Source organism: Scomber scombrus, chromosome 13 (genome assembly GCF_963691925.1).
Source record: "Scomber scombrus chromosome 13, fScoSco1.1, whole genome shotgun sequence".
NCBI classification, from domain to species: Eukaryota; Metazoa; Chordata; class Actinopteri; order Scombriformes; family Scombridae; genus Scomber; species Scomber scombrus.
In genome coordinates this window covers 9,961,595-9,987,092 of record NC_084982.1, presented here as the reverse complement: position 1 = coordinate 9,987,092, position 25,498 = coordinate 9,961,595, and positions in this window count along the sequence as shown.

Below are 25,498 nucleotides of genomic sequence, written 5' to 3'. Positions count from 1 at the left end.
TAAACATTACAATTTCAATAGGGCTTTCGCCAGGCGACTTGCAGTCGCCGCTCGGGCCCTAATAATAATAATAAACATTACAATTTCAATAGGGCTTTCGCCAGGCGACTTGCAGTGGCCGCTCGGGCCCTAATAAACATTACAATTTCAATAGGGCTTTCGCCAGGCGACTTGCAGTCGCCGCTCGGGCCCTTATAATCACATACCCTACATGCATTTGTTATTGTATGCATGTCTTAAATATAATTTTTGTATTTATGTTGATCACCTTATACTGATGCCACAAGTCAGAACATCCTTGAGCAGATGACACTGTGTATAAAGGTCTGATTACAGGTCATGTTATCTTCCTCTGCCCATGTATATGCCTTCGTCATCCAACTCTTACATGTTTTCTCCTCTTCATTGGACATTTCCTCAGTGTCTTTCCATCTCTTGCGCTGCAGTCGTTTGTTTCTGGCTGTCTTTGATCATGAGCTGAGGAGGACAGTAATCTACTGGAAGCCAAGTGTTTATATCTAGGACAGCTGAGAATTGGGTCACACATGATTTCTGCTGCCCTGGGCCCACATGGGCGCTACCTCAAAGTTTCCTAATGATTGTCTCCTTCTCTACTGTGCTCAAGTTTGTCAACAATGACTTGGCAGAATGGATGTAAATGTCCAGCCAAGTGTCAAGGTGAGACCACGATAAAAGACAGATGTTCTGCATTATTCTCTATGCGCTATTTAAATCAATAGCATGGCAGCAGGCCAACCTTAAAGGGGATTACAGTGATTTAAAGTAACAGCCTATTTACTGCCTGCATCTGCTTTATATCATATATTCAGTGTTTTACCATCCACTGATTTTTGGACATTTTTAAAATACAGATGTCACAGTGTGAAACGTGGCGTGATAGGCTGAATGACTCAACCAACAAACATATGAAATAAAAGAGATGAATGTGATTTTATGTACAGTTTGTAAAGTGACAGGTTTTCAGATGTTATTTCATGAGGATGACTTGGTTGAAAGTAATCAGAGCGTAATGCAGTCACTGGGTAAAAAGGTATTGTCTCCTATTTATGGGACTGAAATAATCTATGAACATAAACATTGTTATGAAAATACTCAACTTTGGCACTATGAAAGAAAATAAAATCAAATTTGCCGAAATGGATTATCCAGCGAGGAGCAGTTTTTCAAAACTGGAAGCAGTTTTTTAAACTGTAAATTAAATGAATGGGCTGCGGTGAAAGCAGGAAAATGAGCTACAACACCAGAGATTATGGAAAGGAGAGGGACGAACTATGCAACTGGTACAAAAGTCTCCCCATTTTATACTATTTCATCCTTTAAAGTGAAGACCCATGGGTGTGATTGTACACATTGCCCATACCCTTTTATACAGGCTATATATTTTCTAGTTTCTCGCACTTGTGGCAGACAATAGCCAGAAAATATTCCAAAATATTCAAAGAACCTATTGCTGAGTTTCATCAAAGACCACAATGAAGCAGAGAAGTGTTGCTGTTTCCCCTCTACGTGGTTTGTCACATTCTATATAATGAAATAGTGCTTTGAAATTTGCCCTGCAGATACAAAGCAGCAGGATGTCTAGTTGGCTATTTTGAAAAGGTAATCCCACTGCTGATCAGTAATGTAGAGAGACATAGGGAGGCTAAGAGGAACTGATATGTAGGTCTTTTAAGTTATAATGTCTTCTGTGTAAGGTTGCTCTGTCTTCACTCCACTGGGCAGGCCACCAACAGACAGCAAACTGGCCAGGCAGACTGCACATTGATGTCAGAGGCACGTGTGCTCCCGCAGATGTGCCGGTAATTATGGGGGAATGAATAGTGATGTTTTAAGAGGAGATCACGGGCAATTATAGTGATTTAAAGCAATGGAGCCGGGCCCTGAACACACACCTTCTAATTACCAGCCGAGATCTCAGATCTCACAGAGAGCACAAGAGATTTGGCATGTTTGCATAATCAAACAAAGGCTGCTGTATGATGTTTATCTTTCAATATTTGAAGGTCTCGATTCTGCTCGCTCTTGATAGTGCATTTCATCTGTGATGTGTTTGCGCCTTCGCAGCCGTTGTTGACGCTGTTAATGACTTTGAAGGAGCTTGATGATATATTTAGCTGCTAATCAGGCTAAATTAATCTAAAATCATTTGGAAATTTTGTTGTATTCCAATAGCTTGCGGGAATACATTAGATAAGGAGTTTGTGTGAGGGGGTATCCACAAGAGGCCAAAACAGGGATATAATTTCATTTGATTGCCACACTCATCAAGACCAAATGAAGATTAATGAACACATGATGGAGGATTGAAAATAATAATATTGCCGTTGTCTTTAGGGCTCTAATTTGTTTGAGAACATGCTGTCACGCTACAGAGGGCTTATTGGCATTTGCTAATGGACTGCTCATTGCAATGGAGACAAGGAGGGGGGCTGTTGTATGGGCTAGTAAGGCCACAATCTATAAAAAAAAAAAGTAAGAATAACAAGTGGTGTGGACGTGTTTTTATGAGGTACGTTAGAAACAACTGCAATGAAGAGAAACTGAAACATAAGAATGTGTGAGCACAAGTCAGCTATTGCATGAGGAGGTGGTGGCCAATTCCTTAAATAACTTGTTCATTGATCGCAGCAAGTAGATGCAGTATTGATAGTGTTGTTTGCCCAAAGGACCCAGATCCACTAATAATTAATTGCAATAGAATAAGGAGGCAGGGCATCTATACTGCATTGCAGCTCTACATTGGAGATACAATATATTACAGTTTATGTTCAACCCTGTCTTTTATATAATTTGCAAATTATCAAATACCTGATGCTGCCTCTGTTATATTTTGTATCACCACAATGAGGAAACCACATTGCAATGCTGCAAAAATAATATCAACAACAATATGCTCATACCAACTGAAGTGTGGTTATGTTTAGGCAGACACAATATATGGCTAAGGTAAGATCAAGACCTTGTTTTAAGACTGGAAAAAGTCAACAGTGACTTGAAGGACAAAAACTTTACTAACATTTAATCAAAACTGCTCTATTTTCTTCCTAACCTTGCTCCTGTCTTTGCTTCTGTTGCCTTAATCTACCCTCTCTTAGGGCTCCAACTGACTATTTCATTATCAATTCATCTGTTGATTATCTTCAACTAATCAATTAGTTGTTTGGTCCGTAAATTGTCAGACAATACTGAAAAATGTTGAGCATTCTTTCCCAAAGCCGAAGATGATGTCCTTAAATGTCTTCTTTTGTTTCGCTGCTGGAAAGGTTGTTGTGTGACACAGTTGCCCTGTTGTGGCAAAGCCAAGCGAGTAGTAGCTCCCAGTCTTTAAAGTGAAGTCAGTGAGGAAGTGCATTCGCTCTAATGGCCCGTTTAAGTCTGTTTTTTGCCAGTGAAAATTTGCATTTGGCATTATGACAGTTAACTATAAACTGTAAATGCATCGTGTCCTACACAAGCTAGAAGCTACATTTCTGGCTCCAAAAATCACAGATGGCAACAGTCAAATCCAAGATGGCAACAGTCAAATTGTTACAATTGAGGAATCAAAATGGCAGTCCATGAACCAATGGGTGACGTCTTGGTGCCTGCGTCCATGTTTTTTACAGTCTATGTGCAAAGCAACAGAAATTTCAGCAGAACATGGAGTGAAGCAGACTTAACTGCAGTTGTGTACAACTCTGACGAACTGTAAGTAGAAACAATTGTTGAGGCCTGAATGGAACATTTAGTGTTTATTTTACCAATGCTGTTAGATTCCCCCACATCTGCTGAGATCATTTACTCCCCATATGTTTCACATAGTGCTAATGATAGTTTAGTTGCTCCTGCCTGCTAAACCATTGACATCGTTGTTCTTTTAATTATGTCAAAAGGTTGGAGGTCTGTGTATTTTGCAACTTAAAAGAGTTGCTAGTATTATTCATTTATTGCATTTTAAAACTGGTTTAATGTAACTTTACTGTGCTGCTGTTCTGGACGACAACCCAAGGTGAACATCATTATTATCCATACAACACCTAAACAGTATTGAGTGAATACCTATTACATTACCACCAAATGTAATCCCAGCAGCAATTAAAGGACAGCTTCAAGATTTTTCAAGTCTGTCTTAAAACATATGAATACTGAAAGAGTTTTCCTTGCTGTAATCATTCCTCTTGTTTATAATGACTATTAAAAGATCCCCTTTAAATGCACTTTCAATGCATGTGATGGAGGCCAAAATGTGTGTGTCAACACAGTCAATGTGGACACACTGTGGATAGACTGCCTTTATAATGTATTTAAAGGTTTATCTGAAGCTTATATGAGGATTCAGCAGTCTGAGTTAGTCATATCAGTGTTTCCCTGTTGAGCTGTGGTGGAAGTATAATAACAAAAAGAGGGACTTTGGCACTAAAATGACCGTAACATTGAAAGACATCTAGTTGATAGGACGGTTGAAGCTTCATATTAGCTTTAGATAAACTTTTAAATACATTTTTACAAGGAAGCAGGTGCATTATTGCATTATCAAGTGCATTATGAAAGGATCTCCAATGGTCAGTATGAATAGGAGGAATGATCATGGAAAGGAAAACATGTTTCAATGTTAATTTGGTCATCTGACTATCGTTTAAAGACAGACTTGGAAAAATTGTGAACCCGTCCAGTTTCCCTCAAAAAGTAACCGGCTAAACAAATTTCTAGCGCTCATTTCTAAATAACTTAATTTTAAATTAATAATTTATAGGAGATGTTGACTCATATCCAAACAATCAACTATTTAAAAGAACATTGGCTTTAGAGGTCCACTGCATTAAAAACTCATGACAAAGCTTTATGTTCAGGCCTCATCTGAGATTTTCGGGGTATATTCATTACATGAAGATTCTGTTGTCGTAGACTTCAGCCTCCAGAAGTGTTCCACTGCAGAGTGTACAGCCTGCGCAATCTATACTGCAGCACAATATATACTTCAGCATGACACTGATATTCACAAACCTCCCTTTGTGTGTGTGTGTGTTTCCCAAAGACTGAATAAACTAATCAGTCCATGCTGCTCAAACAAGTACTTCACTATATTCTACCGACAATCCTTGTGAATTCATTAGATGGAAATCTCAACCATTTACTAGTACAATCCCTCATTACGCAAAGTCATTTTAGAGGACAAACCTGAGACTAGGCTGAAGCCATACTCAGCATCATTCGCAGAGATAAGCTTCTGTATAATGGGCTACAATCATTGTCTCCCTCCTCTCATCTGTTTAAAGCGAGCAACATTCAGTGTTTGTACGAGGCACAAGTCAATAACGCCATGCTTGTGAATATGAGTTATTAATAACGCTGTGCTCTTGATGCTCATGCCCTAGGTTCTCACCGGCTGACACTGCAGCTGCACAATGTGTTCTTCAGAATAACGCTGTCTAAATTGCAAGTACGGAGATGACTGAGGTTTATGAGTTCTGTCACAGTCAGGGCCGAGGGATCACGTCCAACACGCGGCTAGGATGAAATGTGTGATTTGAAAGGAAGGAGATGACAACCCTATTATTTCCTGAGTCATCAAGTATCCACTCTAATACTTTCCGTCTGTCCTTCATCCCATCTCTCTATTTACTCTCACTGTGTTTAAAAATGTAAGCCTGACTCAGTTGCTGTTTTATTAACTTCAGCATAAGATACATTAGAAATTGAAAAGACAGAACTTAGTATGTGGAAGTCATCTGTCCTGAGTTGAATGTCGTATGCAGTACAGTGTCTAACACTGTTATTTTCATCCTATCCCAGCCAAAAGGTTCACACAGGAGGGCTTCTGCATACACACACATTTATGCACAAAGAGCAATAATTCTGCTGCTACTTTACTCATCGCTGGGGGATAATGTGTAGGTGGGTCCTCTGGGCAACTTCTGATCCCTCACACCACCCGACACAGAGAGAGAACGAGAAAGTGAATGAAAGAGAAACAAGAGCGAGACAGTGAAAAAGATGGTGTGTGTGTGTGTGTGTGTGTGTGTGTGTGTGTGTGTGTGTGTGTGTGTGTACACATTTAAGAGAGAGGAAGGTTATGTAAGGGATGTAAAACAAAAAACAAAACAAGCAATCTGTTAACATCTTTCTTGACCTTTGGAAAATTACATATTCTGTTATAAGGTAGACTCATTGCTTATAAAACAGGATAATATAAATTAAACCATGCAGAGGTGTCGCAGTCTGGCTCGACCTCTCTTCCTCCAGCTGCATTCTCGCCTCCACAGGTCCCTTAGTTGCCATTCTCCACCAATCAAGCAGATACCAACAGCCTTGTCTCATTGCTATCCAGACCTACCATTTCCGTCTGCCCTGCAGTCACTGCAATCACCTCATTACCCTCACCTGATCTTCTCCGCCCAGCTCCCCACCTGCACCTCATTACCTCATCAGCCACTTACTTCATATAGTAGCCCAGATCCTTGGTTCCCTTGTCAGATTGTTATTTGTCAGTACTTTGGAGCATCTGTTTTCTGTATCCTGTCACTTAGACCTGCCAGCCTGTCTAGACTTCTCCCTGCAACTCTGTGGACTTAATACAACTGCTGTTTGGACTGTCTGCACTTGCCACCCATGCTTGTGAGCTTTCATATCTTCTTTTTTGACAATAAACGTACTGAACTGTCCCTTCCCACCTCAGTAGTCTGCATTTGGGACCTTCCCCTGCTGCCTAATACACATCATCTGTGACAGGACTATTTCTGAGTTCAAGATTCTGGAGGAAATGGAGAGACAAATTTTTAAGGAGGCACAGAGCAAGTCAGTATGCCAGGCATTACGGTTGGCTATAAATTAGCAACAAGACTTGCATTACAGCCTGAGGTATTTTTCAAATAATACTCGGACACAGAGATATGAGAGACAAGAGGGAGGAATGTCCACACAGTTATTTTACAATTTGTCAGGCAGGTCAGTCACGTTGCTCTAAACCTCTTTGTATTACAATAATGACCTTAAAGTTTAAAAATTAATCTTTTTCATTCAACATTTGGATTGACCAGGCATTGTCTTATTTGTCGAGAGGTTATTTACTCACACACAAACACTGCATAGCACAGTGCACCTTCTTTAAATTGTTGTAGTTCAATCGGCCAACTCACGTGAAAGACATTGATTATGTGAATATGAAGTGTAGATCGGGCACCAGCTGTGTGGCCACCCCACAACAAAGCACCGAACATCTCAGAAAGGACCATGTCTAGTCTAATCTAGTTAACTTGAACATATTAAATAAAGAAACATTCATGGCATGATTCAGACGAGCAGATTATTATCAGGATATGTGCAGCTAGCTGAAATGGATGAAAATGTTGGTGAGATATGAAGAATAGGAAAGTAGCTGTCACATAAACTAATTGCATTGAGTTTAAATACTTGAAAGCTGAGCTTAGTATGACACACAACTACTGTAAGAAACACATGTAGAAACAGAAAAGAAGAAATTGTGGATCAAGTAGCCAGTGTTTGGAGCAAGGCACAAAATTAGCACCACTAACCAGTCGAATACTGGTAAAATATGCAAGTGGCTGGTAGATTTTTTTCACTCACCAACTAAAAAAACAACCCTCATCAAACAATCACAATATTAAAACTAGAGTATAGATTTTTTTCTTTTAATGCTGCCCATGTTTTGACCTCTCGCTGTATTGTCTTTGTCTGTATGCAGTATTTGTCTATATATTCACACCTTTTAAAGTTGCTCTGTTTTAGACCCAAAGAGGAAATCACTGCATGCCCTAATGCCCTTTATAGTTGTACGGCCTCTCATCTATCAGCTGCAAAACTGAATCAGACATGAAAATCTGTGATGAGCCACCTCCAGTGAACCAACATGCTTTACACAAGTAGTGTCACTGTGGAGGCTAACACGTTGGGACTGGTGATGTATGATCAACCGTAGGACAGAACAACAGCGTAAATCAAACCCTACCAGCTTTGTCGGTAACAAGATATTGATTTGGATCCTTGCCCAATCGAATGATGATAGTTGTCTGCTTGGTTTGGCCAACTGACAACAGTGAGTTGATGTTCTTTTCTTTTTTTTTTAAACATTCCTCTCTTGCTGTTTCTCTCTTAGTCTCATCCATGCCAGACATCTCTTCCGGGAGACTCGAGAGAGTGGTAGGGGCATCTGAGACATGGCATGGAGATAAGGGTTATAGTGCTCAACAGACAGTGTCTGTCTCCAAACCCCTACGCCAGATGGACACTGTCTGCCAGGGAAATGGCCAATCCCCTAGGTTCACACGTGCAAATTCACACATGCATAAACATACATTAGATAATATATCAGGATACTTTAGCTTACTGCTATGTTACATATATTTTTTATTCCAAAAGATGTGCAATATTAATGAGGTTAACAAAAAACTAAATCCATACTGTACTGTTGAAAAATCTGCTGATTCGATCTGCTGACACATGCCACAGAAGTTGAAGCCAAAGGCAATGAAAGCTCTACGACAGTAAAAGGCATAAAGACGTCTAAGCCATATGTGTTTTTCATGTCCATATGTGATTTTGTTGTCCATCCGATTGTTGGCAAACACTGACTGCTACATGGAAGCCAATGGAGGCCAGGAAACTGAAAAACTAAGCCTGTGCTGGATGATATCTGATATCTGCCTAGCCCCTTCTTTTCCAGGGGGAGATGTAACGGTCTGTGAGCCCCCCAGATCCACAGACAGATGGAGACACTCCCTTCTCCCCCCCCCCCCCCCCCCTTCCCATTCTCCCAGGCGGAGCCATTCATCCTGCCCCAGGGAACATATGTGCTGCTTCTAGGAGGAAGTGCAATATCTCATATAAGGGCCAACTTTGAGATCTGGCATATTTCCCGATGGGCATTTTATTGTTCTGTTGGACCTTCTGTTTTGATGGGCAGGCTTGGATTCAGTGCCCATGTAACAGACACAAAGGGCACACTCAGACCTCCTCTGTGGTGCCAAACTTCTACTAAAAGTAAATGTGAAACTGAAGAATTGATACAGTACACACAGAGGAAAGACTACGAGCTATGATGATCCTGCCTGTCAGCAGATTAGGAAACAACGCTCAGCCCAGTAGAACATAGTGCAAAATGATTGGCCCTTTCACATTGCCGTTGAGAGCCAATTACCTAATCCAATATTCCTTTCACTTTTACATTGACTGAGGATGATTAAATGCCATTCCCATCCAGGTAGTGAGACATTAAATGGCTCCACCTCTGCTACTTTACAGCTCTTCTTTTAATTTCTTTAAAGATAAAAGAACTGAAAAAACTGAAAGGTACTTGCAAAGGTAATGATGAAGTTAACCTAGGATTGACTTTAGGATATTAGTTGTTGTAAAACCTTATTCTTTGTCAATTTGGAAAACTTCTTAAAACTGCTAAAGAACAAGTGATTTTGTGTCAGAGATGCAGCTTTCCTGAGCGTCAAACTATGACTGATTTATTTTTTTTGTCTTCACTCTAGCAGTAATAATATATTGAATCTATAGTTTGCCGACCACTTGAATAGTGCTCACATTACCATAACAATGAGGCAAATTATTACTTTCACTTAGCAAAAATACTGGCAGGGGACCAAGATAATCGGTGGATTACAGGATGTCAGTGGTCGCAATAGGCCTGTAGACCTTCAGGCTATCAAAACATTCAGAGGCCATCAATCAAGAGAAGAACCAGACACTTCACCATCACTGTTCAATTCCCCACATTTAACATCTGTAAATCTGCTAAATTAAAGTTAAATATGCTAAATATGTTTTAAGGTGCTTTTTAATTGTTCACTCCCAGAGAAACTATTCTGGCACCTGTGATTGTAAGATTTTCTGTTCTGCAGTTGTTTCTTGTAAAAATGAAGGCTAGCCTTCAGATCCAACCAATCACAGAAAATGACACCCTGGGAAATTTGAGAAATGTCAAAACAACCACTCTGGCTGAGCCCTGATTTCACATATTGCATATAAAGTGCACTGTAACTGCTCGATTATGAACCACATCATCAAAGTGGGTAATGTCATGTTGCAATACAGAAAAAAGCATTTACGGGTTCAGTATGGATAAATGTAAATCTTCGTTGCATCTTATTGCAACAAACTGTCAGCATTAAGCAATTCATGTTTCTATCACGTTTATGCAAAAATAAAAAAAAATGTTTTAATTTATCATGTATTTAAGGCCAGTCTGGACTAACTCTATTTTGTGAGGATTAAGAAACTTGACCAACACCAAATGATCACACAACACGTTTTAAAAACAACCAACAGGGAAAATAGAGAAGGTTAGTTGACTAGAAACCACTTAATGGTATTTGTACTTGGTACTATGTTATTTTGTATTATTGTGTGCATTTTGAGTTGTCTATTGCTTGTTTGCAGTTTTGCTTTGCATGTTGGGTTTGCTTTATGTATTCCTTTGCACATAATTTTGTCTTGGTCGGCATATGTCCTCAGGTCATTACAGATTGTCTGCACCTGTGTTTGATTAACTCTGGAAAGCACCAATTCCTGCAGTACCTGTCAGTGGCAGCATGGATGGAGACAGAAAAAGTTGATGATGGCACAGATGGCTTCCTAAGACCACATCAGGAGGAGAACAAATGAGCTGGGGAGCAGCATGCCTTGGCCTGCAGTTCAGGTAAGGACCAGGCATCCCTCTGAGCATTCCTGTGGGCGCTGCGGCAAATTCGCAGGAGAGAGCTCAGCAGTGCTGCCACACCATGGCTCACTCCACAGACTCCATAGCCCAGTATCATTGCCACCAGGGGCAACAGAGAGGGGAAGCAAAGAGATATAACCAAGTGAGGAAGCAGGGGAAGAGGGACTGGGAAGCCAGGTAGCCTATATCCAAATGCTCAGGTTGTAGACATTTCAAGTATTTATTTCCCTTTTTTTGACTTGGACTTTAAAGACTCCATCCTGCTTCCTGAACGTTTAATCAAGGTATTAATTAATTGGTCTAAAAGTGGCTGTATCTCCAGTTTTTAAATTATTCTTTATCATGCATAGGAATGTTTTTATTTTTTCTACATTTTGTTGTTTTTGTTTATTTATTTTGGTTTTCCATTATTTATATTTATTTTTTAAATGAGCTAGTGCCATACTTTTAAGTATTGTAATATTTTTTAACCACATTAGTCTTTGTGCCCTTACTCTCTCCCGATATAAAGAAACTGTGTACTATTTATATTTTAATAGCATCCCCACTCCCTTGCCACATGTAAGCAAATAAATGCTTATAAATTATACATCCTTTAAATTCCCTAATATTGTGGATGTATCTTTATCAGGAAAATGTGGTCCTCTGAATCATGTGAAATCTGAGATGTAAAAAAACTTGGGACAAAAACACCTGCCAAACAAATGTAATGTTATAGCAGCCCAGCATTCTACCTAAGATCACTACTGCATGACAAAAAATTTAGTAGTAACCAAAGGTAGTTATCTAGAGATACTGTGTGGGGAACTTTATATTGTGTTTTTGAAGGTAGCAGATTGGTATATTTGTAGAGAAATTTGGACCAAGGGCAAGCCTGGGGTGAGCACAGATCATACAACTCGTCATGGTTCATGACTGAGTGCGATGCTAAGAGGGAGCATGGAAAATTACCACACAGCAAATTAACTCGGCAGAGTGTGATTAAAAATAATTTTTGTGAAGCTAATTTGCACTTACTGTAGCATAAAATTAAGGTTGCTTTGGAACAGTTGGTTCAATTTTCAGAGGACCATCAGGACTTTTGAAAATTTAATGAGGATCCAAATTGCCTCTTTCTCTTCCGTCCACATCATGTATTTGTGACAACCCAGCACTGTTTCTGTCTGTTAAAGACTAAAGAGCCATATAGCAGTAGCCCATTAATACACTCAGTAAACATGCAGGCAGAATATAAGAGCTGCATTAGGTTTATATTTGCTTCAATGACCCCCTCAGTCTTTTCTAATGTCTAATTTTGACTACAGAGGACCACAATCTGCAAAGAAGTGCTACGTGTCACACCACTCATCCATCTTGTGATATCCAGAGAATGGGTCCAGGTTACAAAGGTTAAAGATAGGTAAAGGGTTAAATAGATGACCTTTCAACTCTTGACTCCAGTTACCACAGAGGGCAAGCATAAATATTGTCATGACAGTTTCTTTAGAAATCACACCACAGCATCATCCATCCCACTCACATAATCTTTTCCAAAGCTCAGATGGCATTTAAGGAGAGAGGGAGAAAAAAAAAATCCATATCGAATGTAATATAATCTTAATGAATATGCATGTAATCTGCCATGAAAAAATGGCCTGTGGCGGTACAATTCTCACTCATCACAGTTAAAAGTTTTTTGGGGGTGAAATCTGATGTAGCTGATGTTCAGTTTTGGTGATCGACCTGAGAGCCTTGCACATAGTGCGTGTGCGGTACCTTTCCCTCGTGTGGTTGACACACAGATTGGCCTACTTGAAGGAAAGAGAGTGGATCTTTTATGAGCTCCTCATGATAAGGCGGGAGACATTAGGGTGACGAGTGTTCAACCCATCCTCCTCATGGTCATTGTGTGGAAGAGAAATGTTAGAAGATGACAGCAGAGAGTGTAAGCAGAATATAATCATCCTTTACCTCAGCGTGGCCTCTATCCTATACCCTAGTTCTAGACCTCCAAATCACTGCCAACATCTCAGATGTCTTCAGTGATTGAAATAGGCCTGATGTCTGTATCCTATGGACAGCTGTTCCAATCAGTTGGAGAAATACTCATCCAATCAGAGTTTGTCGGTGGGGGTGACGAACCTTGTGAGATGTCTAGCTACCCAGCTGCATTAAGGAAAAATAGCAACCGAAAAATAGCAAACTGTTGTAAGTCCATTAGCAGAAAAATACCTTATTTTGACCGATGTAAAAAAACTGATATTGCAGTTTCCTTGTCAACTGCAAAATGATTTTACCAGGATGGATATGTCATTTGCTACTAATTTGTTGGGACAAAATACAACAGCCCCTTCCATCAAGAGGTTAAACCACTTAATGTCAGTGAAAGAAGATCAAAAATCATGCCACATGATAACTGACAAAGCTGTCAATTTGTCTTTAAAGTATTATTATAGAAAATGTAAACTACACAAGTGGCCTCTCAAAGTGAAAAATGTTCATGCAGAGAGCACCATAATTCAAAAATAAAGGGGAGATCTGAGTTCTGGTCTTTTCTTACAAGTACTTCAAAACATTGCAGCAGGATCAGAAACATCTGAGTCCAGATCTGTGGTTGTGGATAACCTTGTACCTGCAGTGAGTCATCCGCTGAGGGCATGTTTCTGCCTCAGGTTGGACACCCATAGTTGAAAGTGCTGTCTTAAAGCGATGGATATGAAAGGCCTGAACTTCAATGAGTAAGTGTAAAAAGAACAGTGTCAGAGGGAGTAAACAGCAAGGGAGGAAGGTGGCTTTTACAGAACTAAAGTATTTTTAAACAGAATATTTGATACAATTTGTTAATATTATACCACAACTTTACAAATTTCAAGCTGTTTCTTTGTGTTGTCTCATTTTAGGATTTTCTCCCAAAAAAGTAGTAAGACCTACACTAGCGTTGCATCAAAAACATGGCCTCCTCACTGATTTCAATGAGACCCTAGATGGGTCTGGCAAAAAATGCAGAATTATCCAACAAAAAAGTTTGACCTTGCTCAACTTGTGCAGCAACCCTATGTCTTCATTGGCCAGGTAGAAATAAATGAAATATTTATTGTGAAGTATTTTAATGTCACCCAATAGTGAATAAGGAATATATTACAGACAAATCATTTTGACAACATAACAGTGTTCTGTTGTCCTTTTCAGTTCTAAACACTGTAAAGTAACTATATTATTCATCAATTTGGTTTTAACAGCCATCACCTTTTGTTCAGCATTCAGGGTCATTGTGGCCAAAAAAAAGGGTGGCACAGGGTTTCAGTGACCATGATATAGAGCATTACCCCTTCCACATTGTGGTCATTCCCAAGGCCTCAGAGCTACAGGCCTAGCTGATCTCAGCTGGCACTCCCTCTCTACTCTGTGAGTAAGTCTCTTCCACCCAAAGTTAATTTTTAATGACACACTTTGTTATGTGGGTCCATAGGGGGCCCTTAGTGGCTGCGCTTTAATAAAGAGAGTTTCACTGCTTGTTCCCTTCTGAGAAGGCTTCATTAAAACCGGTAACGGAAAAAAGGTCTTTGAAGCCCCAGATTTGAGCCTATCCAGACTTTATATTTCTCTGTCCACCTGTCTGTCTGGTATTTTATGAGTTTATTTTTATTTTTATATCAATGGATGCGATAAACAAACAAGATATTTTGAAGGACAGATGATGTGACCCCCTAAGGGCCAATTCATAACTGTATTGGAGTGTGTGTGTGTGTGTGTGTGTGTGTGTGTGTGTGTGTGTGTGTGTGTGTGTGTGTGTGTGTGTGTGTGTGTGTGTGTGTGTGTGTGTGTGTGTGTGTGTGTGTGTGTGTGTGTGTGATGTGGGTCCAAGGGGAATTTGATGTGGTTGGGGTAGGGAGCAAGGGTACACATACACTATCAATCTTAATCAATAATCGTTTATCATTATCTTATGATATCCCACCACATCAGTGCCACAATCTATATCCCTCAGTTCACAACAAATAGGAACATGACTATGCTTTTGAAGCTGAACCCCTGTACAACACTTTAAACCTGTAAGAGTTAATTGTCTTAGTTAGAAAGAAATCATTGCATAAAAACAGACTGATTAATTTGGTGTCTTAAGCCACTCAAGAATGTGTTTCCATGGTAACAATTAATAATACCTGACAACAGACAAAATGATGGAAACATGGTTCAGATTTTGGTTTGCTATTGTTGTTGTGGAGCAGGCACAGACAACGGGAAAGGGTTTGTAGACCCTTGGAAATGAATTTTCTGCTTGTGACTGTAGTCTGCTGATGTTGGCAAGCTCCTCTTCCAACAGATGAAGGTATGTGTGAATATAGAGGTTCTTCAAACACTAATCTGAAATTGGTTATGACAAAGGCCATGGGCAAAAATAGCATTAACTTACCACTATCAGCTTGGCAAGTGTAGTTTTGGTGATTTGCAGTTGACGTCTAGCCATGTTTTCAGACTGGACTAAATGCCATTGAAAAGTTTTATGTTATAAAATAAAATCTTATATCAATACAATTTTGTTTACTATATTGTGAACATGTAATAAGCTCTACATATTGTAATATTTCTTGGCAAAATGTTTCAAAGGTAGAATCTTTTACATACATTAGTGTTACTGCATGGGTTTACAACTGAGATACCATGTTGGCTTGTTTACTTCTAAACACAACCAATGCTTGCACATTGTACCCTATAAGAATACAGAATGATGTCATCAAGGGAATAAAAGAACAAGGAGTGTATTTTTCTGTAGAAAATGTGCCGTGTATCAAACTCTCCGAACTCTACCTGCCAACAAACAATACCACAGATCATGTATAATGCATAACTTGTTGCCATTTGGTGAGTTAAAACCACATGTTCATTGTTTTTTGCATTTCATTCTAACACTATAAACCATATTATAATTATCAAACAACTATAAAATAGTAGCTACACTAAATAGTTTTCTATGTGATAAGTGAGTGATTTCAAATACAGACTAGTTGAGCCCTCCAGGATCAGCAGTTTATTGTGTACTGCCATGGAAACATTTGTCAGTGGGGGTGAAGCATCACCTCTGTTTTAAATGGAGCGAGTGGACAAAGTGCTCATCAAAAAGCAAGCTTAGCCTCAGCATCAAAGCCATAACAGATCAGTCTGACTGTGCCCGTAACAGCCTGTGGACTGATTTCTATTTGAATTACCCGGGCCAGATTTTCCACGAAAATGGGTAAATATTAAATAAAGGATGTGGTATTTTTTCGCACTCCCAAGAGCCTTGCCTCTCTCCCACTAATGTCAACAAAGAACTAGCAGAATGACACAACACAACAAAAACGTTGCTATATGACTAGAAACACCCTGCAGATGTTAGCTCTTCAGCTAATGAGACAGCTAGCTGCCATGGTCGACCACAACACATTTCATAACAAAACACTGTTGCAATGACCAGTTGGCCACTCCAAAGCATGCACACAGCTAAAACATTATTTCCTCAACAAAGAAGCATGAAACACGCTCCAGAGCCAAGCAGAACATAACTTACCCTGTTTGTTTTTTTTCTGTTGGTAGTCCAAAGGTGTTAATAAGCACAAATTTCACAACAAAACCGCAGCACATTGCCTCTCAGTCACAGAGCGTTGTTTTCCTACCACCGCCTGTTGGCCCCTGGACACAGCTTGTTGCTTCCCAGCTACAGCTCACTGGGACTAAGGGTGCTTATTAAACATGGTTTGTAAAAACAAAATTTAAAAAATGGCGGTTTGCAGGTCGGGTCAGGTTCGGGTAGTTAAATGCATATCTTTCCTGGTTGGGCTTTGCGTATTCCCTCGTACCAGTCAGCAGCCACAGTGCAACGAGAGCCTCTGTGTTTGTGTGCAAGTGTACAGAAGCAGGTTTAAGTTGGGGGGGCATCACCTGCAATAGTCTTGCACTACTTGCACGAGCGCGAGCATGCAAGCTTAACGGCCACAGGTGTCGCTAATGAGAGGCAATGTCTGATTCCTACATATAGAACCTTTAAACTACCCGCAGTGATGTAGTTTTTATTGAATTTGTAGATTAAATAGGGCTCATTTTCAATCAGAAAAAGATGTCAGCTGCATAACTCACAATATTAGATACAGGTTGTAGTACCTGCTTTTAATGATGTAGAGAAAACTTTGAAGTTAAGTGGAGCTGCTGTTAATTGTTTTCTATTGCTGTGAAGACTTGTACTTCTGTTCACTGCCAGAATGAACACCTGGCTCTTGGCTTGTTGCTATAATAAAGAGGAAAACAGATTGCAGCTGTGCTATAGCTGTATTTGTAAATTAATAAATATCTTCTACAGGCTGCAACTGCATTTAATTGCTGGAATTGATTAGACAGTTTATCGGACGTGTCTCCTTCCTCTTCTCTCATCTGTGAAAAGATGTAATTTTCCTTTCCCACACTTCTCCATCGAGAAAATCATTACAGAACAGAATGATAAGAAAACTAAATGAATGCTATCAGTAAGCTGGGGGAGAAAATGTTGTTATTTAAGGACTGGACGACTTAAATGGGACTGGTTAATGGTAATAAGCCAGCGGCAATAATAGCCAAACATTATAAACTGGCCTTTAGTAGATTGATTATTATCTCATGTAAATCTCCTATATGAGCAAAACGGTAACTAGTTTAATCATGAAGCAAAAAAGATTATTTTAGGTGGTGATTACACTACAGATCTGTTACATATTTCTACTATGGTTTAGAGAAGAACTGTCGAGGCAAATTACACCCAATTTATCAGAATAAATCACACACTAAGGAATGCAAAAAAGAGCATCCCAACCCCATGCTGAGATACAATAAATTTAACATATTATGTTTGTAAAACAAAATTAGTGTGTTTTGTATATGCATGTCTGTGCCTTCAGGAAGTGAAAAATATATATTTTTTTAAATCTATTCCTTTGGTTCCTGCTGGTATAGAGATCACAGACTCAGACACAAACGGAATTTTACCGATGGAAGCTCTGAAGCTGTGACTTCAGATGGGAAATATAAAATATGAAAATATCAAATATGGAATGAGTATATATAGTGGGAATAATTATTTAAAGTATTAGCATTATTATTTCAGTTCTTACAGGTATTAGCTCTTCTAAGGATGAGTTTTGAATTTTGTTTTATCAAGGGAAATGTAAAATGTTAAAAAGAAAAGACACAAAAAACAGGATCACATTAATTTCAACGATGCTGTATAAGCATTTACTATTTTAATTCTTGATCTCCTATACAGTCGCCCTCCTGCTACTGTTGTTTAACAGTGTGTGTTTCATAGCACATAGCTGTTTCATAACAATGGGAAAATTGAATGATATATTGTGATAGGCATTATGTGTCTCACGCAGGCTTTGTGTGCACTGCAGTGGCAGCGTTCTGTGTACTGTTCATGTGATTTTGCACTCCCTCCTCACAGGAGGGGAAGAGCTGATTGCAGTGTTCTCCTTGTCTTTTTCAATAAGCCCAGCACTGTCGCCTCCTCTTTCGCTCAAACTCGTGTGTGGAGTGACTGTCAACCCGCCAAGGTCCATTCATTCCAGCACACACCACATCCAAAGTCCCTGCATCACAGTTCCTCCTGCAGCTCACTCTCAGCTCACAGTCACGTTCCACAGCTTTGAACTTGAATTTAGCTCACCTCCAGTCTCTTTCCACTTCCCCATCCCCACTCTCCTCCCAATCTTACAACCCCCCCCACACTCCTTCCCTCCAGCTCCACTCGGGGCTACATGATAACACACTTTGGAGGGAACCGCTTTCCCCCAGAGCAGCCCAAACTGCAAGCATATTCACTCCATCATAACAGCACTGTAGCAAAACTGCTGTCACGCCGAGTTTGCCATGCTAATGTGGCTCTAGGCGCCACTACCCTATCCTTTAAAATACTGTGATGTAGGTGTGCGGAGTGTTTTGTGGGTGCTGGAAGGAAGGGGGGTTGTTTGGAGAGGTTAAATAGCACAATGCAGGGCGAGGGATTGAATATATGGAGGATGGTGTGGAAAGAGACTGAAGTTGGTTCACATCAAGGGAGCAGCCCCTCTTATAGCTGGAAGCAGTTCAAGTTGCAGCAAGATAAGCAGTGCTCGATGCATGGCAACATGTTTCTCTAGCTAGCTCCTCCTATTCTCCTCCATCTACCCTTTGAGAAGGTTGAGAGAAGAGGCTTCAAAGGACTTGACTGACACCTGGTAACGCTTTGAACCATGTCCTTGAACTGTCATTTGGAAAGACACTCCCTTTAATAAGCCACTTTAAAACATCATGAATCAGGACAGATGTAGTCAGATAGTAACATCTCAACACTGGCTCATTCTTACACCAGTACAGGTGGATAAAAACAGACACAGAGTGTTCTCTGCTGCAGCAACAGCGAGACACTGATGAAAGTAACGAGGATCTTACCTTCCTCCAAATGAGCAATTACTTCTTACTGGCAACATGTTGCAGTTGCAAGTAAAATCATTGCGACACCAAGGAGGGCTTTCAGCCGATTACCAATACCACAGTTTTCCAGGTTACAGGCTCCCATTTATTCTAATGCGCATGCGGGACACATGAAACTCCTCCTGGCTGCTGCACCTGCTGATGTTTCATAAAAACCTAGAAATGGTATCAAATAGCTTGTATACACTTCATAAATATCTTGAAATGAGCTATCTAAAAGTTAACCACCTCTTCCAGCACTCCTCACATATAGTAACGCTATAATTTAACTAGGTGTGTAAAGATACATCGATCTACATCAATACATCGATTCAATGTTCAACGAGCCAACAGTGCCGATGCAAATTAAAACGTCGATCAGACATCGATCATCATCTTTAAGACCCGCGTTTATTTTTAAATTCCCCTGGCACATCGGTCTCCACCCGAGCATGCACAGCTCCACAGAAAATGCAAGTGGCACCATGGCAAACGGCCAGTAAAAAAAAGTCTGTGAAGATATTCTGACCAGCTTTTTTCCACAATAACTAAACCACAACTCTAAAAAATGCGATGATTATCACTGCTGTGATTTCACAATATGTCTGTAGCCGGATTAGAGGCAAGTCTATCATCAAATGCTCACCTGGCCACACAGAAACTCATCCTCCACGGCACGGTAGATGCCGCAGTTTTGAAAGAGAAGCAAAAATCTTGCTTTAATGTATAAAAATATTTAATGTTCTTTCGGTTTAACTTTATAGGATGTGAACATTTTAAAGCTCAATACATCAAAATGTGGCACTTTAACTATTTTTTTTAAGAATAGGCTAAATTAATTTTCATTTAAATGTCAGAATGCTCAGAAATAAAAATGTCAAATGATATTTTAGTTGCTTTCTGTGATTTGATATGAATAGAAGTGATTGTGTTAAATCAGCATGTGATATTGTCTCACATCTATCGCTGGCTCCTGAATCAAATCAAATCCAAATCTTATTGTGGCAGACTTTGTGATATCAGCAAACATCGAATCGTTGTCCATTGAATCTATATATCGTATTGTGAAGAAAATTTAACGAGAGTTTTTATCCAGTCTGTTTGATTGCTTTTTCTTCCTGTCTATTTCTCATTATTTTCTCTTTCTATGGACACTCTTGTTGTAGATACTTGTAGATCTTGATATCATCTTCAACAGCATTCTTCAATGTTGCACTTTGGCCAATCAGTGCATCGTCTGTGCTGTTGATAATCCCTTACAAGAGGTTCCCACTTGTGCCGCCTGTGTGTAAGCGTGATATACAAGCAACCCTGCCAAAACCAGAAGCAGGTCAGGAGTGAAATTTACCATCAGGTTGTTGGTGGGATGGAAAATAGATGATTGTTAATTCATGTTCATGATGAATAAATGATTGGCTCCAGTGTTGGGGGTTAGGCCTAAAGGCATGGGGCATATGTTGAATGAGGAGGGGCACAGATGCTCCTATGGGCCAGAGGGCTGATAGGCAAACTTAAGAGGGACAGAGAGGAGACACTGGGGCAAGCGTGAGAGAGGAAGATAGAATGTGAGGCAAAGGCAAATAGAATAGAGAGGCATGCTTACCCTGCCATAAAAGCCAACTCTGGTCCCCACTGTGCAGAACTAACCCCATAACTCGGCCCCCGAACCCAACGTCTGAAGTGCCAGTTCACCACGTGGGCCTGAAGAGACGCTGCTTTAAGAAGTGTGCCTCTGAGGATTAGGTCCTGTCCTACTCTGACCTTCAACAAAAGTAAACAGCTTACAGAGGGAAACTTCTGCACCCCTGCAAGTGACTATATTGACCTGAGAGACAGAGATACAGACAAAACACAGGTGCTGATGCCGGTCTACACCCTTAAGAATACCTTTAAAACATATCAGTGTTCCTAATCACACACATGCAACACACACAAATGTAGAAATGTACACATTCTGCAGAGCTACCCCTGGAGCATTGAGAGGATCTCAGCTCCATCTACTGGTGGCTGTGTGAATTAGTCACTCCACTGTGGCTGAGAGGAAATAAACGCCAACTCAGTTCCCTAAAATCATTTTGTCCTCCATCCCTGCCAAGTCTCCGTCTTTCTATTTAAGCCTCCTTGACGATGATGACGATGATGATTATTACCTGCAGTTTGCCAGTGCAGCAGCAAGGTATCCTCTATCATCCATAAAGACCATCTATTAAGGAGGAAGAAAGTAGTTTCAAATTAAGTTTGAGATCAAATTTGATATCAGGCATTACACAAAGTGATGCCTGTTCAAAATGTAGTTCAATTATATTTTGAAAGATTTTGACTGTACAAATCAGGTTTCCTTTATTTTAAAAAGGTATTGAAAGCTGAACTTAGCTCAGCATGAATACTGCTATACAAAGAACTCAATTATTTCTCCACAATATCAAACCAATTCCCTGTGCATTTTGTTTTACCATTTCAACCTTGATTGACATATTGACAGGATATGTTTAATATGACTAAAGAAATCAGAAACAAAAAAACCCAAAACAGTTAAGTACTTTTTGTTTCTTATTCAAGGTCATTTCTAAATATTTGCCAACATGACAGTTTGCTATGATTCTTCCTTATTCTTACAAAGCATTCTTTCTTGACGCAGGTACTTCAAGTAATTAAAGGAGACCTTCAAGCGGTATCTGAGGTCATTTCAAGTAATCATTGATTTGTAGGAGACTGATGTTATAAATACATATCAGACAAACAATATTACACAACTTCACACTGTCACATGGGGGAAGTTTGAAGCTGGTGTCTCAATTATTTCGACTATACTCTGTAGATGTAACACTGTTTCTCATTAGATTCTGCTGGCTGTGTGATTTTTCTATTCTTATCACCGCCGAGAGCAGAACAGCAGAATAATAAAATCGATTGTGTAGCTACTTGTGAAACTGGTCCTCCCCGCAGCAGGAACTTCCGGGATATTTCCTGTGATTAAGTTTTTAGTTGACGTGACACCCAACATTTTAATGTAGAGGTTTCTGATATTATTAACAGAATATTTACACAGGTAAAGTGGACACTAGATTACTGTCTCTTTGAATCAGCGTAGTAGTTATGCATCAATATATGTCTGCGTGTGTTAAGATTCTCCCATCTTGCTGAAATTACAGTCAAATACATCAATTTGTTATCAATGGAAACAGCTGCTCAAAAAATGGTAATCAGCTGCGAGGACATGCTGAGAACAGTGACAAGACAAATCTTCTTCTCGCACACGTCTTTTTAGAAACCACAACGTGGTCCCCTGCAGTCACTATCTGCAACTAGATCAGAAAATGAATTGCTGCTGTATAAAGGATTCCCTCCTTCCTCCTACAGCTCCCCACACTGCATTATAGAACAAAGTGTAAAGCAAAGCACTGGTGTTTATTCTACATGAGAACAGGGCAACAACACAAGAAGCTCTAATAATGTTGTTCATGCCTGCATTTTGTCTTTGTAAAGGAAGATAGTTTATCTGTGTGTATATGACTTTTCTGATGAGGAAAACATGATGGCATTACACACTCAGTTTCAGAGGGCGGTAGTAAAGGGCTAATAACTTCGCTAAGGACGAGATCCAACCTAATTTGCCCCATACAAATTCCCCGTGGTGACTGCACCTACAAGACAACCATATTAATGTTGAGTGTGCGTGAGCCTATGTGGTCTCATGGAACAATATTCAGTGTGTGTGGCTCTCAAGGACAGAAAGAGATATCTGTGTAAAGAAAGAGAAAGAAGAAACAACAACAAAAAAAGTAAAAAGGAGAGAGATGTGATTCAGTATTACTAATCTCTTTGATATCCACACTGTGACGTTCTGTACCAGGCTGAGAAACGCCAAAATTATTCTTTTCGTCTTTTATTCATGACCTCCGGGACATCCTGTCTTACCCTCTTACTGCTCCAAGTCAAACTCAATCTCCCTCCTCTCTCCCTCCCCTCTCTCTGCTCCTCTCTTGCAATCTCCTCATTCTTTCTTTTCCCGTCTTATCATCCCCCCTGTGTGATATCTCACTGAGCTCGAGCATTCATATTTACATAAAATGTGCCATATCAGGGCGGGAAAAAGAAGCAGCCCTAAGAGCATTAGCATGTACATTTTTATATGATTATAATTACATAATGACTGGTAATTAAGCATTGATGGAAATAATGTGTATTTGAGAAATGAATTATGAACATATTTTTAATTTATGAATAATGAATGGGTTGCAATTACATTAAATTACTGTGTGTGTGTGTGTGTGTGTGTGTGTGTGTGTGTGTGTGTGTGTGTGTGTGTGTGTGTGTGTGTGTGTGTGTGTGTGTGTGTGTGTGTGTTGGTTTAAATGTTATTGTACATACAATATTTTACAACATTTCAAAGTTACTGAACTTTTCAAAGTTATTTTATTTGTGCAAGCTAGATTAGACAGAATATGGTTAGATTAATGTTTAAAATATGTTTCAGATCATGAGTTTATTTATAAATCTATTCAAACTGATTTTCCATAAATAAATTCACAGGTTAAGCACCTTAATAAATATATTTGTGATCAATTTCCTGTTTATTGCATTCATTTTAGAAGCTTGTGGGTTAGATAGGGTGAAATAACTGATTTCAAATAGAAGACAAATATTTGATTGTGTTTACCTGTTGAAATCTGGAGCTATTAAAAGTTCAATGTCATCACACTGTTTTCAGTTCAGCCACAGTGTAAATGCAGCTTCTGGGAAAATAAATCATCTTGAACCACAACAGCTTTACTACTGCACACCATGATAGAGATGGTTTATATTATAGCTGTGTTCCTCTTGACTAGGAAAAGTTCTCAAGTGAAATTGTTTCATGTTGGTATCTTTTATGCACAATAACTGTGGTGTGAATACTGTAAATGAGTTTGTTTGTTCAGCGCCTCAAGGTTGTGCAGTCCAGTAACCCACCATGTGGTCAACATTAAACAAGAGAAAACCTTGAGCAAAAACTGCCTGTTTTTGCTTAAAGTTTCAAAAACAGACAGTTAATGTGACATACAGATAAGGTTTTTGTTGATTTTATTACAGGTGTTCCTAAAACACCAAAATAGGACCATAACTTTATTTATAATGCTTGTTTTAACAGCCTTAAAGGATAAGTCTGTATTTCTTACATCAATACTGTAATTGTTCCTGCAGTCCAGACTGGCCTGTAAGAAATCCCTTCCTAAACTGATATTAATGTAAGTGATGACAGACATCCTTTACACTCCTTTCTTTGTGCAAAAATGTATTTTAAAGTTCAGCTGAAGCTAATTAATCTTCAACAGTCTGAGATAAACACACCAAGTTATCTTTCAAAATGATTTGTCTTCCATGGACAGTGTTTTCTGTCTGAGCAAGATCAGAGAGACAGTAACACCAAGCCAACATGTGTTACTAAAAAGACCAACTAACTCAGACAACTGAAGCTTCATACTAGCCTTGGCTGTGGATGTACTTTGTACTGAAGATTTAGACTCTCGTCACTTGCATTTAAATTGCTTTAAGAATCGATTTCTTTGTAGCCAGCCTGTGTTGACAATAATGTTCAGTATTTAGGGTGGAAATGTGATGCTGAAAGGTTTTGAATCCTAAAAGGACTCCTCTGTATTGTTAAAAAAAAAAACAGGTCAAAACTGACGCAGCAGAGGCCAAGATGCCCTGACTTCTAGTAAGCTTCCTCTGCTTGGTAAATCCCCACATCTTTTAAACTCCATGTCTCGACCTGGGTTATTTTCTCAGACTTAAGAAAGTTCCCTCCAGAAAACCAACAGGAATCACAGTAAACAACATTTCCACAGGGTGAGTATTACTCGTAAATAGCAGTGCAATGACATGTGAAGAGGACTACATGTATACAACCGGCAGAATGCCCCTTTAACAGATACAGTACATCCCATCCATCCCGCCTAAATTCTTGGGTGAACAGTTTAGCAGCAGAGAACATGAATTCAAAGGTCTGTAACAATGGAGCGAATCAGGTTTGTGTAAATGTCAAATGACTAACAATCAATACAGGCAGACATTTGAGGCGTTTGGTCTTTTCAGCCTAAGTTTAATTCAATAATATTCACAGCGGGTTCCTGAGCAATTGTTATTGATAGCTACTGATTGCCCAACAATGAGCTCGTACAGGCAGTTCTGCAGATTTGTTGCTCCTGAAGTGCATTTCTAGTGTTAGTATTTCAGGATGTTTTTACTTTTAGAGAAACATTTTTTTCCAGAACAATTTTGTACTTGATGAGATTGAAGTGTAAGTGTGTGTGTGTGTGTGTGTGTGTGTGTTCAGGTTCACTCTCTTTATATTTTGGCCACTTCTACAGTTTTCACAATAGAAAATCGTTCTCCTTCTCAAAG